This window comes from Diplotaxodon limnothrissa, linkage group LG23 (assembly GCF_057381915.1).
Source record: "Diplotaxodon limnothrissa isolate DT_005_m linkage group LG23, D_limnothrissa_male_GT1.1, whole genome shotgun sequence".
NCBI lineage: Eukaryota > Metazoa > Chordata > Actinopteri > Cichliformes > Cichlidae > Diplotaxodon > Diplotaxodon limnothrissa.
Window position 1 is genome coordinate 26789648 of NC_140617.1, and position 16086 is coordinate 26805733.

General features: G+C 40.2%; 3 non-coding genes across 3 annotated transcripts; all 3 read left to right on the forward strand.

Annotated features, from left to right (window-relative positions):
- The first annotated feature begins 312 nt into the window (after positions 1-312).
- On the forward strand, positions 313-385 carry trnar-ucu (transfer RNA arginine (anticodon UCU)). Its single transcript has one exon. It is a non-coding gene; the product is annotated as a tRNA-Arg (tRNA).
- An 811-nt stretch (positions 386-1196) lies between these two features.
- On the forward strand, positions 1197-1269 carry trnar-ucu (transfer RNA arginine (anticodon UCU)). Its single transcript has one exon. It is a non-coding gene; the product is annotated as a tRNA-Arg (tRNA).
- Positions 1270-4497: 3228 nt separating this feature from the next.
- On the forward strand, positions 4498-4570 carry trnar-ucu (transfer RNA arginine (anticodon UCU)). The gene has a single exon. It is a non-coding gene; the product is annotated as a tRNA-Arg (tRNA).
- The last annotated feature ends 11516 nt before the right edge of the window (positions 4571-16086 follow it).

The window sequence follows — 16086 nt, forward strand, 5'->3', positions numbered from 1 at the left end:
TCCTACCTTACCCAGTTACTTTGCTAGTGTCCATTTGGACCTTTCCCTTCAGGACTCCTTTAACTCTTGGCACAGAATCAACAGGTATTGTTCATGTTGACATGACAGCCTCACACACTTGTTGCAGATTTGTCTGCTGAACATCTATGATGTGAATCTCCTGTTCCACCAAATCCCAAATGTGCTGTGTTGGATTAAGTTCTAGTGACTGAGGAGGCCATTTGAGTACAGTGAACTCAGTGTCATGTTCAAGAAACCAATCATAATCACTGATTATTGACTGTTGACTGTAACCTGCGCTGTTTAAGTGCAGCCCCAGTGGCCTAATGGTTAGGGCACTGGCCTTCTGAGTCAGGGATTGTGGGTTCGAGTCCCACCTGGGGTGTCCCAATGCATTACAGCCACTATCTGTTAGATCTTTTAGATAGCCACTTGTAATTGCAGGTTAAGAGTTTAAATTTCAGCTTGTCCAGCTAGCTTTAAAGCACTGCTCCAGTATGTGAGGAGTTCGCACAGGTCTAGAATCTCGTTGGTGACAAATGTGTTTTCAGGTGCTGGTTGTGAAAGTAGTTGTAGAAAGTTGCTTGCTGTGGATATTTGAAACTAGTTACAAAGAAACATATAGTGCTGCACCAAAAACATCCTTGCAAGTGATTCGGTCACTAGCAGAGTGGGTCACAGTTGACTGTAGTTTCTACAGAAAGCACCAAGTTTTTGCAAACTCTTACCGATCACTTGCTAAACAATTGTGAAGCTATGATGGAGGCAAACAAAACCAGAAATGGAAACCATTCACCTTCAGTTTAAAAGCTGCAGCTTTTCAAATGTGTTGGTTTCAATGGTAAGGCAAAACTTTTACTTTGAAGTGTAGAATGACATCAGTTTCAGTCAAACATTGCTATACCACCATTTGTCACTCTGTGATCCTATAATTTAATATTGGCATTTAGATGTCTTCAGACCAGGACTGTTATCAAATAGAGGTTGGAGCAGATTGGACAATGTTTTTTCGTGTCACATCAAAACACTGATGATGTGAATCTCCTGTTCCACCAAATCCCAAATGTGCTGTGTTGGATTAAGTTCTAGTGACTGAGGAGGCCATTTGAGTACAGTGAACTCAGTGTCATGTTCAGGAAACCAATCATAATCACTGATTATTGACTGTTGACTGTAACCTGCGCTCTTTAAGTGCAGCCCCAGTGGCCTAATGGTTAGGGCACTGGCCTTCTGAGTCAGGGATTGTGGGTTCGAGTCCCACCTGGGGTGATTTCAAATATGGTCAGAAACAGGCTTAGACCATGATCCAGTGGCCAATGGAGTCACTCTCTCCTAGAATAGCCAGCTTTCTGTTCTTGTTGGAATGGAAATTGTTCACATATACACTCACTGTACATGTCATTGCTAATACCTGCTTGGGTACCATTTAGGCTTCAAATCTCCCTTAATTTCACCAAATCCTAAAGGTACTCTATTGGATTTAGAGCTGGTGACTGCGGAGGCCGTTTGAGTACAGTGAACTCTGAGCTTTGTGACATGGTGTGTTACCAGAAGATGGTACACTGTGGTCATAAAGGGATGAACATGGTCAGCAAAAACACTCAGGTAGACTATGCTGTTTAAATGATGCTCAGTTGGTGTTAAGGCCCCAAAAGCAGGCAAAGAAAACACCTTCTACACCACTGCACTGCCAGCACCAGCCTGAGCTGTTACACATACTAGACAGAGCATGTGGAAATAGTACACATGACACACGCGATTTGTTTGGTGCCGTTTTGGTCTGCATAGCATATTAAGCTGGATAACTGAAGCCTGTATTTACAGGATTTGATTTAATTTATTTTTTTTGCTCATTTTTTCAAAGGAAATGCCCATGTGATTACCAAGCTTGATTATTTTTTCAGACCCAAATAAACAGATCTGACCAATCAGATCAAAGCATTTGTACCTCAAAATGTGCACCAGCTTAAATATACAATGATATGGAAATAGTAAAATATTACTACATTACCTCAGACACACAGATAGATGCATCTCTGAAATGATTTCTCTGCCTCCTCAGATGTGATTCCAACTCTGCCAACACACGTCAAACTGCCCCACTGACATCCTGAAAATCGATCACGATAAAGCTTCAACACCGGGATCAAATCAAATTTTCCCTGCTCCTGGTTTCTACTGAGAATTGGATGAACCAGAATCTCAGTTTCTTTTCTTTTTGTTTAGAAACATCAGGATAAGCTAATCATCGCTTGATTTTGTCTTCATTTTGTTCATTGTGCGTCTTTGAGAGGGAATTTTCAACAAAAACACACCACGTGTGTGTGTTAGTCCCCATAGGGAAATAGTTCCTTTGCATTTAACCCATTCACCCAGTGGGCAGCCACCAATACAGCGCCCGGGGAGCAGTGTGTAGGGACAGTACCTTGCTCAGGGGCACCTCAGAGTAGCCGTTCAGTGGAGTCGAACCCCCAACCTTCGATCATGGGGCCACCACTCTACCTACTGAGCTATCCCTGCCCACCGCGTTAGATGTGCACCTACAGTACACGGCAAGTTTGAATCCGTGCTGGCCTGAAATGGTAACACAGCCATAGGTGGGAGGGTCTCAAACCAATGTACTCCTACTGTTGGTGCCAAGCCAGGATAAAAGGGAAGGGTTGTGTCAGGAACCGCAGCCGGTGTAAAAATCTTTGCCATGATTGAATTGCTAAATTGCCAAGAATTTCCATACCAGATGCGGGATAGGGTGAGATGGAGTCAGACTCATAAAGGGGCCATCCAAAAGAAGAAGTAGAGGAAGAGTTGAATTAAACAGTTCAATGTAAGAGTTGGCACCTAATTTTAAAATGAGTGCAGATGATCACATTCAAACTACAGCAATGTTGATGAACGTGATCTCTTTGATGGGCCTTTGGATAAAATATCAGATAAACACAGTTGAGAAACGTTCTCTGTGAGGAGATCCTTCCTATTCGAACACACTGCTATCCCACTTTGTTCTACGCAATGGGATTCAAACCAGCAACCTTGACAGTGTGAGTGCCATCAGTTAATTAGCTATAACTCCTAGATTCAGACTCATAAATCATGTCATGCTGCTCGCTCTGCCCGAGTATGCGGCGTTTGGCCCAGAGGTGAAACAGCCATTTAACCTTTATATTGAGCTTTAATTCTCACTTGGCCTTCCCGTCGTTTTCTGTGGTTCACCAGCTTAGCCAATTAAATGAGATTTACACCAGTCCAAACTCATGCTTTAACACACAAACACAAACTTCTGATGAAATTAAAGCCAAGTTCTGACAGTTATGCTCAAAGTCATCGACCTCGTAAAGCGCTACGTCTCGCTTCCTTGACGGCTTCATCAATCATGGCTGATAATTGTGATTGATGGGGGAGGAGCTCGGGCAAATGAAGGCCAGAAAACATTTAGCCAAGTGCAGCCGGGAGGAGTGAGATTAATGGTGATAAAAGTGACTGAGCGAGGGTGAAGGTGCACCGCGCGGCATTTTAACACCAGTAAATCATTGGTACATTAATGCAGAGATGTCGGTGTAAGTACTGTAAACAAACAAGCAGCCTGTCGGCCTCTGCTGCCCCTGCTTTCCATCTTTTTCTGGGCTGGATTCAAAGGGAAACCTGTTGGTTATTTTCAGAGCAATAAACATAACAAAGAATAATGTTGCTCAGGAACATGCACAGCTGGATGTTTAAGACTTTCTACTATTAAAAAATAAATAAGGATCCTTTAGAGCAAATGTCTCTTTTTCTAATTATGTTTTAGTTGCTCATGATTGCAAAAAGAAGTGATTCAAACAGGAGATGTTAACAAGAAGTTAGTAAATGAAATTATTTAATGTCCAAATTTGTGGCAACCTGTGTGCTCATTACTGGGAGGTTTAAAAGGATTAATTTGATAATATTGGTTAATTAGAGAAAAAAAACATGACATCATGATTATTTGTTTCTGTAGATCTTTTAGTTTTCTTCAGAGAAATAACAACAGTGAATAACTTTTAAATATTCCAGAATCATCCATTAGGATCCAGACTCATAAAAATGTAACTGTAACATAACTTTATATCAACACTCACAGATGTTTAATTAGGTGCACCTTGGTAGTATCAGGTTGGACCCCCTCTTTCCGTCAGATCTGCTTTAATTCTTCATGACACAGATTCAACTAGTGCTGGAAACATTCCTCAGAGATTTTGGTCGATGCTGATGTGACAACATCACACAAATGTTGCAGATTTGTCGGCTGCACATCCATCTGTTCCATCAAATCCTAGAGGTGCTCTATTGGATTGAGATCTGGTGACTGTGGAGGCCATTTGAGTACAGTGAACTCTTTGCCATGTTGAAGAAACCAGTTTGAGATGACATGGTGAGTTATCCTGCTGCAAGCAGCCATCAGATAATGCCATCAGATATTGGTACACTGTGGTCATAAAGGAATGGACATGGCCGGTGAAAACAGAGAAGTGCTCAAACGCAGCCCCAGTGGCCTAATGGATAAGGCACTGGCCTTCTAAGCCAGGGATTGTGGGTTCGAGTCCCACCTGGGGTGTCCCAATGCATTACAGCCACTATCTGTTAGATCTTTTAGATAGCCACTTGTAATTGCAGGTTAAGAGTTTAAATTTCAGCTTGTCCAGCTAGCTTTAAAGCACTGCTCCAGTATGTGAGGAGTTCGCACAGGTCTAGAATCTGGTTGGTGACAAATGTGTTTTCAGGTGCTGGTTGTGAAAGTAGTTGTAGAAAGTTGCTTGCTGTGGATATTTGAAACTAGTTACAAAGAAACATATAGTGCTGCACCAAAAACATCCTTGCAAGTGATTCGGTCACTAGCAGAGTGGGTCACAGTTGACTGTAGTTTCTACAGAAAGCACCAAGTTTTTGCAAACTCTTACCGATCACTTGCTAAACAATTGTGAAGCTATGATGGAGGCAAACAAAACCAGAAATGGAAACCATTCGCCTTCAGTTTAAAAGCTGCAGCTTTTCAAATGTGTTGGTTTCAATGGTAAGGCAAAACTTTTACTTTGAAGTGTAGAATGACATCAGTTTCAGTCAAACATTGCTATACCACCATTTGTCACTCTGTGATCCTATAATTTAATATTGGCATTTAGATGTCTTCAGACCAGGACTGTTATCAAATAGAGGTTGGAGCAGATTGGACAATGTTTTTTCGTGTCACATCAAAACACTGAAGTTGGCTTTGGCACCACCATCGTGTTGTTCAATGAAAACTCAAACTTTCAGAATACTTTGGTCACCCAGACTAAATGAGATGTTTTGATGATGGCATGAATTACAATAGAACTTGAAGAGAAGAACTTAGCAAAAAACTGATTAAATCCAAAGTGCCAGTACCACTGACAAATATGTATTAAATTTTGGTATCACCAACATAAGTAAGCAGCTTTTTTTTTTTAAACTGACACCATCTAAACAATTTGTTCAAATTAATCCAGTTAATTAATAAAGTTTGCAGAAGTCGTAAGAGTTCATTTAACTCACAGTTTTAATGTGGTTCAGGAACTTTTGAGTGTTTATTAGCTCCTTCTTGGCTTCTTTTGTGATTAGTTTGTGCCCTTTCTGCAGTCACGTTGTTAAAGTCAGCTCTTCTACTGCATCAAACTCCCACTGCTGAGTCACCAACTGACAGCTTTCAAGTCGGACTGTCACTGGGATTTAAACCATGTTCGTACTAATCCGGGTAATCCATGAATCTTCTTCTCTCTGTTTTGACCCTCCGCCTCTTTCATAACAGCATCTCTTTCCACTTTTTAAGTTCATAAATCTGAAAAGGGATGGTTTGACAGGCAATTTAGCTCTTCTGGGGTAACAGGGAGATGCTTGTAGACACTCATTCATATCATTGAGAAAAACAATTGTACCATATTTTAGTGTTTTGTTTTTGTTCTTTTTACTGTAAATGATTTTAAATACTGTTTTCATTGTTCCGTGATATTGTTAGTGAGGAACATGTTGCAAAATTTCCTCAACTACAAATGAATTAATTTTAGTCTGGACCACTACAGTCAACATTCATTCCTATTAATGGGTTGCAAAGTGGCTTGCAGAGGCAGCAGCAATCATGGGGAGACTAAAGCAGCCTAAATAACCAGTCTTAAATTAGACCTGCACATTGGATGTGTAGAAGGGTGTCAGTGGAGCTTTCAGATAAGATGATCTGCCACGACTGTCTTGAGCTGGACTTCACAGCCTGACTGAACTAACATTGTAGTGTGAGAGCAGATGTTGATTACATGATGATCTCACGCACAGAAGCTCTGGCTCCGAGCACAGAAGCCACACCCACTTAGTGTTCCAACCTTTAGAGATGCAACCAATCAGAAGAAAGTTGGCTTCAGGGACGTGTGGGTTTGTAGGGGGAGGAGCTACAATGACTTTAAATAGACAGTAGATGACTGATGACTGAGGGTAAAGGCCCAGTATAAGATTTTTTTAAAAGGGTCATTTTAAACTGTGAACCATCCAAACCTGCTCTAGCATACGATTTGATCCCAAGTGACTTGAATACCTTTGTCACTCTTCCAAGGTAGAAGCATTATTTCATGTGAACATTAAATTTCATGACCTTTATCAACTTCTCGGACTTTGTCAGGGTAGCTCATGGTTTGGAAAACTTTCTCGGCATATGCTGAGCAGCGTTCAAATCAGGTGCCAACATGTAAATCAACATCCACGGGGCCTCTTGTCCTTAATGCATCCGTGGCATTTTAATGTAGTCAGTGATATTTACAGAAACAAGTTCAAACATCTGCTGCGGACGCGTACAAACAGGATTTTAATGCCAGCTGTGATTTATACCTGCACAATATCAACAGAATTAAAATGTCACAGGTGCTGAAACCAACAGAGGTCACTGACGTACGTTCCTGTCTCACGTTCAGCTGGAAACTATCAGGTACTGAAGCCTTCAAATCACATTTACTTTCTGTGCAGTTTGAACGGCTGAATTGATCTAAAATTAACTGACTCATAAGCTTGGCTGACTCAGATTAATTCCCACCTTACACTAATGGAGTAAAGAACTGTGTGGTTATGAACATAAATTATGGATTACAATTAGGAGCTCATCACTCCCCCATTAACTCTTTTATCTTTACTTCTTCCCAGCCTCTTAAACTCTCAAGTGATACAGTTGGAAAGCTTTGGTTGCCATGGGAAGCCTGTGGACAGAGAGGGTTGTGGGTAATTGGTGTTGAACTCAAGTGGACACCGCTGAGGTTTCGGAGATAATGAGTTTACAAAGGAGGCCCCACAGAGAGGAGATGTGAGCGGGTCCAGCTCTATAGTGCTGATTTACATTACCGAGGTGGACTCTCTGGCCGAGCTCTGATTGATCGCAGAGTGAAGCCCCACATGAGATTTAGCCCCCAGCTGTAAAGTGTCTGCTTTTGCACTGAGGTAAGCGCCTCAGACCGCAGAGGAGCACACAGTCGAAGACAAATATTACCTTTTAAAAAGAAATGCAATCTTTAAAGCTGCAGTCATTTTCCCTTTGACATTTTTCAGCCCAGAATCTTCACATAAAGACTCACAAATCAATTTGAAACTTCATTTGGCGGCTGCTGGTAAAGAGAGTTTTATGTCTGTATTAAGTTAAACATGTATTTCATCTTTGAAAGCTAAAAGCAGAAATATTTGCTGGGTTATTATTTTGATCTGAATAGATGGGTAACTGTTTTTAATACTTGGATTAAGTCCTTGATTGCCTGAAGTCGAGAACCCATGAACATCACCACACCTCTCTTTAGATCCTCATCCATTCCTTTACCACAGCTGCCTTCAGTTGCTATTAACCCTCTATATTTCTATTCATGAAGCCATCTCTTGTAGACCTTGGCAATGATACTCTTTTCTCGTCCAGAGTGGCTTGGTTAGATGGGAAGTTCTCAATCATGGAGATAATTCTGTCATCATCAATTTTAGGTTTCTTCTCCGGACTTTCCTTCATTTTGCACCAACATGTGAGAGTTCCAGTGAAAAACTATGAAATGCATATTCAACACTTGGAATGAACTCCTGAATCAACCAAGATTAATTTAACAAATAAATCTAAAATGTTAGCAGTTATATAACGAGGTTCATTGACTATCCACTTGTTAAGTGATGACATATAAACCGTGCATCCGGTTCCAAATTACACTGTGTTCATTAAGGCTGTTGCCTTTTTAACATGTTTAATGCTTTGATTTGAACAAGCCCCTAAAAATAGTATATTTTACTACATATACACTATATATACAGTATATTAATGACTAACCTCATGTCGGGGATGGATTATCTCAGGTGTTCTCCTCACTGAAGTTATGTTTGTTTTCAGCATCTTGTTCCTGCCATGCAATTGCATGTGTCCCTGACCATTGGGAACCCTCATGTTAACTTTTATTGCAGGTGGGAAAAGTTAGTATTCATCCTCCAACTTTACTATGCTAATGTAAGTATATGTTTTTTTAATATACTTTAATATACTTTAATGTACTTATATACTTATAATATAGTTATATTTCATGTAACTCTAGAGTAAGCATATAACACAAGTAGTCAATATGAAAGTATTTTTCTATTAATGGAATCAGTTATATCCATGCAGTCCTTACTCTCTGTGACGAGATTCAGTCCCATGTGTCTTTAAGATTAGATTACAAAAATAAATGGATTTATTGGAACTTGTTAGGAACATGTAGCACTGGCAAAGGAAAAAGAAAGTAGGAAATACGTCTAGTGTAAGTGCATGTACTTATAAAGTTATGGCCTTTCTGAGCTAAAGTGATAGGACATGTAAAGGTTGATTTAGCGTCCAAATAATCAGCAGCACCTAATGAATTGATTAAAATGAAAGACAGGAACAGTTTTTATCCTTGAAACATTGAAAAGGTTGTTTATAAAGCATAAATAGCACCTCACCAGTCTGAGCCACAGTCTGTGTAAACCTCATCACACATGGACTCTATTCAGACCTATTTAAACTTTAAAATATCAAAATAGACACATTTTCTTCGGTTTTACAGAAATCTGCTAGTGTTATTTTGTCGGTCAGCTGATATGAAGAAAGGTGTTTCTTGAGCCCAAACAACTTTAGCAAGCCTTTCTTACAGCCTCTTAACCTTTAAATGAAACAAACAGGAATTAATCTGAATCTTCACTCGACTGCAGGAACATTGATAAATCTGTCAAACAAATACTTAAACATAGCTCTCTCTTATAAATGGGCATTTACAAGGTTATTCTATCTATTTACAGGGGATGCTTCAAAATGAATGGTGAGCTTTAGCTTGAACTGAGCAAGCTGCAAATGATCTGACACATTCAATAACAGCCATCCCTCATTTTCATTTTCCGAGATGAATCTGCATCTCTTGAAGCTGCTGCCAAAGGAGTATGCATCCATTTATGTGGGAAAAACATCATTACCCTCTGTTGCTCATGTTGCATCTTGACTGAGTGTCCTTGAGCGAAAATCCAAATCCCTTCCTGCTCGCTCTCTTTGTAAGTTCCTCTGCATAACAGCACCACAAAATGTGAAACGTGGTTGATGCAGAGGATCTAGGGAGAGAAATGGTAATCATTTACTAACCAGGGATTTGTGGATTTAAAGATTCAAAGGCTTCCCTTTCAACGTGGCATCATTTCATCATGTTGACAGAGTGGGTTTTGTCTGTATTTAAAATTGCAGATGGAGCTTTCAGTTTGCAATTGGATCAAAAGCAGGAGCACTTAAAAAAACTGAAAAACAATAGATATTTGTGGGGGGAGGAGGGGTTTCCAAATCTGGGTAGTGTCCAAACCTCAAAGGGATTGTTGAAATGCTTTATGGTTTGCTTAAATGCAAATTTACTACCGAGGAATTATTAGTAAATCCTGAAAAATGCTGCCTAAGGACAGAAGAAGCTACATCCACATTTCAGGTGTGTATTTGTGTGTTTGCCTGAAGATACAGGCCTTTAATCCACGGCCTTTCCATAGCTTCAACGGAGGAAATGATGAATAAGTAATTTCCTGTGAACAGGTTGTGCAGCCTCAAGTGTGGAGTCATCGTAAACGGACAGCTGGAAGCAAGAGAAACAGAAATGGGTTGTGAAAAAGAAGAAAGGAAGGGAACGTAATAGAACGAAGACAGCCGGAAGATGAATTATCTTGATGTCTCTGCAAAACGTTTTATACAGCTGTAAAGAATTCCAGTGCATTTACAAGGCATCTGTTTGCATAGATAATAGAGTTTACTTTGTCTTTATTGTACCATGTGTCTACTATCGCCTCCTCTCAGGAATAATTAAACAACTTCTACAAACTAAACAAGGAAGCTTAACTGACCTCCAGACCTTATTTTTTCAAATGGCAATAGTTAACTTTATCATGAAGGGAAATTAGTTGGGATTGAATATTTCATATAAAAACTGTGAATTTTGCAGACCAATCTATCAACCAAGATCTCCTCCAAGAGATGTTGAGTCTTTTCCATTCAGAGATCTGAGTATAATTGTAGGGAGCACAGAGATCTGCACAATATGAGGAAACCCAGCCAACACACAGTGGAGAGCTAAGAGGGAAGTGAGGAACACAAAGACGTGACTCCGGCCACGAGCTAAAACGTAGCTAAAACGTAGCTAAAATGTAGCTAATGTGCAAGTTCAAAAAAGAAAACCAGTAATCAGTCATCTGCCTGTTTTTCTGTTCTCTTCCTCACTACCTTTTCCTCACGCTGTCAATCTCAATACTGTCATCATTACTCTAGTCCAACTATCTTCTTGCCTGCCTTCTTTGGACAAATCAGCCTCCACTTTGCATCGTTTAAATCTGTGGTCTCTCTCCCTTTCAGACTCTCCTTTGTGCAACCCACCTCCTCCCCATCTCCACCTCACAGACACCTCAGTCAGAGCTACATCTTTAGTGTCTAGATTCTGGGGGGGCTGTCCTAAATCCTATCTGGTTCCATTTAGCTAAAAAGGGTCATCAGAGTCTAATCACCAAATACCAAATACATTAATTTCTCTATCTTATTCTCAAGGAATAAGACTGGATATTTCAATGTCCATGATGGAAAGTCACAAATTCATTAGTTTTGTACCAAAATGACCTGCAGTGCAAAAGCACTAAGATTAAATTTTTTTATAACAACTGATAAACCCTGCTTATTAACTACCTAAATAACAAATAAACATCCACCGCAGACTGTTTTGTGGTTTTATGTTTATTATGTAGTTTATTCGCGCACCGGGAACTGTTGAGTCATATTAGTGAACCGACACAAAGTGAGTCCAGACACTCCATTTACATTTAACCAAACCACAAGACTTCGTTACAATAACCAAAGCAGTGCTTGCTGCCTAAAACAGAAGCAGGAGCTTGGTTCTGTGAGCCCTCCATCGACCCCGACCACCAAGTCCAATGCAGTTCATAGATGTTGAACTTAGCAATTATGTAATTGCGTAAAGGAAATGCAAAAAAAATATTTTAGCTGGATGTCCATTAAAGAGAGCTAAAGTCGTGGAACAACATCTTGCATGTACTCTTTTCCACGAGCTTCTGTAGCTTGATTTAATCACTAATTCAGTGATTGTTATTTGTCATGCTGTGGGAAAAGTAAGCCTGTGTCCAGGGGTTTTCCACAGTCCATTCATTTTCATGACCCTATATATGCTCATTCATTCATAAAATTAGCTAGGTATATTTCCCTATGATTCTAATGTTGTAGTATTTTTTCATCCATCAGAGTATGAATGAATTTGAATGTTAGATAGGAAGCATGTAGAAAAAAAAGTGCTGGCTTGAATGTATAAAGTGCTTTGAGTGCTCAGAGTAGGAAAGAACCAGCTATATAAGAACCAGTCCATTTTACATTTTAAAAATTTTCAGTAATTAAAAAAAAAAAACTATTTTTCTATATTTATACATACAGAATTACAACATCTCTGACTATTTGGGAACACAACTAATCTTAAGAGAAGCTCTGCTGCCTTTTCTTTTTCTACTTTAAGCTCCTGCTTACTACATTTTTTCCAGGCATTCCTGTTTTTGCATGTGGCATGTGAAAAAACCAAATTCCTGGTGTTCCTTCCCATAACCAACCTGGCTGACAAGCAAACGCTCAGTTATTCTGATGCAAAGTGAGCCATGCTGATAGTGAAGCTCCTCGATAAAGCCATGAATAGAAGCCTCCTTTTCACGTCCCACAGTTCCCATTCAACCCACATGAATAGACGCGTCCAATCCAGCCTCGGTCTCTAATAAGTGCTGAACTACAGGGCAGCAACGGCTGCTCTGAGCGTGTCGTGTCCAGAAAACATTTACCTCTTCATGCAACTCCCAGCGTTCAGGGCCAGATTTCTCAGGGGTCGTCTCCTGTGTGGGAAAAAAACCCTCAGTGTTTAATTTTTGCCTTTAATGTTCTTGAAATGTGCAAAACAAACTGCGCTTTTAAAATTCCATTAAATAATATCTTGCACTGCAATCAGCAACCTTTGCAGAAAAACATGAGGTGCTTTTACTGCCTCCCAAGACAGAAAATAATCTTCAAGAGAAATATTTACCCTGCTGCAATATATTTATACAAATGAAACGATAGACATCAGCAGACCTCATGGTTGCCTGTTGTTTTTTGTTTTGCTTTTTATTTTTGCTGAGGAGTTTTACCTTTATCTATATTTAACATCCCTGCTGGAAAAATTTGCTTCTAGTCATGACTACAATGATTGCAAAGGTAGATTATCCATCCACCCACCCATCCATCCATCCATCCATCCATCCATCCACCCATCCATCTATTCTTATCCAGTTCAGGGTCACGGATCCTCTAGTGCAAGGGTGGGGAACTCCAGGCCTCAAGAGCTGGTGTCCTGCAGGATTTAGATCAGGAGTGGGCAACTCCAGGCCTCGAGGGCCGGTGTCCCTGCAGGTTTTAGATGTGTCCTTGAACCAACACAGCTGATTTAAATGGCTAAATTACCTCCTCAACGGCTGTGTCCCAATTCAGGGTCTGCAGCCTTAAAGGCCGCATTTTAAGGCCGATTACGTCACCGCGACGCGACGAAGGCTGTCCCAATTCGAAGGCTGCTCGAAATGCGGCCCTCAAATGCGTCCTTAATTCCCCTGAATTTTAAGAACGTGGCGGTGTAGACTTCATGGCCCAACATATCCCAGAATGCATAGCGCGGCGGTGGGTGTGGATAATTTTGCCGAAAAAAAACGGCGGATGAGGGGCGCCCGAAGAGTAAACTTTAAATACTGAATATTATGTCACTTATTTATGTGCAAATGTTTAATAACGAAGAACATTAAAACATTACTGTTGGCCACATGTCGGCAAAGTTATGTGACATTAGTGACGTTTGTACTAACTTGGTTTTAAAGCCTTTACTTTAAAATATACGCCGTTCAATAGCTGAGCTTAATCTTACAGAGAATGATCAAAGCTCATGTAGAAACAAACAAACAAATGAACAAAAGATTTTCTCCTTCATCTCTGTCAAACAAAGCTGTATGACACGTTTCCAGCTGTTAGTATCATGGTTGCTAGGCAACCTTTGCAGCGCAACGGAGGCTAGACCGTCCCATTTCACAAGCCTCGCACTTCCAGCCTTAGCGGTCTTTAAGTACGCGGCCCTTGAGGATCGTTGAGGCTGCGTACTTTAAGGCTGAAGACCCTGAATTGGGATACAGCCAACATGTCTTGAGGTTCTCCAGAGGCCTGGTAATGAACTAATCATTTGATTCAGGTGTGTTGACCCATGGTTATATGTAAAACCTGCAGGAAACTGGCCCTTGAGACCTGGAGTTCCCCAGAGCATCTCCCAGTTTTCACAGGGTGAGAAGCGACATATACCTTGGGCAGGTCAAAAGTCTATCACAGGGCTAAAACAGAGAGACAGAAAATCATTAAGATCTACAACCAATTTAAAATCACCATTTGACCTAACGTGAATGGTTTGGATGATAGCAGGAAGCCGCAGTACCCGGAGAGAACCCAGATAGACACAGGGAGAACACAGAATTCCACACAGAAAGGTCCCAGTCTGTATTCAAACCCAGATTACAGCGTTTTATTGGTAGAGGCTTCTACTTAAGTGAAGCAAATTACTATCATTTATTTTTTAAAGTTTTTCTACTGTAATTTTTCCCCAGGAAAATACTGTAAAAATCTCATGATGTTGTTTTTATTTTTACAGTATTTTTACAGTAATAGTGCAATTTTCCTCTATATAACCAGTAATTTGTGTAGTTTCTTTTGTGAAGAAAAATACTTCATCATATCTAAGAGATGACTGCCAATTGCACGAAACACTTCTAGTTAGCTGAAATCCTACAATGCATTGGTAAATTTGACATTTACACTATAGTACATTTGATCTAATTAGCTGATGTGGGCTCCCAGAATAAATTGCTGTTAAAAGAACTTGCAAAGAATATACAACCAACACCATGTGATTTTTACAGCGATGAGTTACAGCACATGCATGTTGGTAAAACGGCCATAGGTCTGAATAGTTGCTGTCTCTCTCTCTCTTTGTCTTAGCCCTGCAACAGAGACTGTCTGCAGGGTGTACCCTCTCAACCTGCATGTGACGACTAAAGCTTTGATTGGTATTGGTATTGATTGGATGGATGGTCCTTGGTGCTTCCTTGATGACATGCAATTCAATGAAACACCAAAAGCTATGATTGGCCAAGGAGTTTGTCCAAGTCACTGCAAAAATCTTAGGAATCCAATCCAACATCTCTTACTGTACAAAAACTCTGTGTAGTTCAACTTCTATGTATGTTAGGACCCAAAAGAAACAAGCAACCAAAATAAGATCAATGTCGATCTGATTTATTCCATGTAAATAGCTAAAGTGTGTTTGCTTTGAAATAGATAGATCTGTGCCGCCATTTAAAGTGTTTCCCAAGGTGATGCACATGGAGAAAGTTTGCCTGGTCAATGTCAAAACTAGTACATAAAAAGAAACAAAACAGAAACATAACTCTAAATTCAAGGTCATCTTTCAATGCAAATTTCTCACTTTCTAAATCTTTTGGAGCATACATTTAAATAAAAAAGAAAACACACACACACAAACAAAGATAAATGTGAATAATTCATTGTTCAAAAAACAGTTCAGATTCAGTTTCCTGTAGTGCATCATGTGTTTTGTCATGTGGAAAAAAATGAAAACTTCAGCCTGTATGATTTAACTGCAGTTATTCACAGTCTGAGACACTGAAAATGTTTTTTAGAAATGCTTTTTGAAATGTGAGGGTCCAAGGTGACTTCAGCCCGCTTTATGGATATCAGCATTGCATTGATCTCCAGTCACTTCATAGCTCGCCTTACAGATATCCATCGCACCCCCGTCGGCCCCTGACAGAGCAGAGTGAGAAAGCATGCGATGTTTGGTCAGATAAATCACAGCGCTTTCATGTTTCTGAAGCTGCTGCAGCATTCATCATGCACAGAGCGATGCTTTCTAAAGTCCTGCCGGTTGTTTCTTTTTCTTTTTTGGGGGGATGTGACCAAACTGTGAAATAAGACGTGAATGCGAGAACTGAATAAGATAAAGAACTCGTGAATAAAACGCAATGATTCATCCTATCTTCGTGTTCACATGTGAAATGGATTCACACAATTAGCATGGCGTGCAAAGGTACAAATATGACGCTTTGAGGTTTGAGTGATAAACTGAAGGCAGTGGATACAAATCTGATGGGGGTTTTTTCTGAGATTAATTGGGGCATTGCATTTTAATTTCCTCCCTTTCTCCTTCTCCAGCTGTTGATCTAATTAGCGGGCTTGTTGGAGACTTTGGGTGCTGCCTTTAAAAGCTCCCTCAGGCATGACTGCAGGGGGAGCAGAGAGGCAACAGGATACCTCACTGCAGCATGTGGGCGTTTATCTCTTCCACTCATCTCCTCTGTTCATAAAGAGCTCTGAGAGTCCAGTTTGCTCAGCTTTTTGATCAAAGTCAGATCTTTTTGTGTTTTTTTCCTCAGTCCACTTTATATTCAGACTGGTAAAGGTGTTTGATTTGATCTTTTGTGTGTGATGGTGGACTTAGTCTTAAAAGTAGTCAG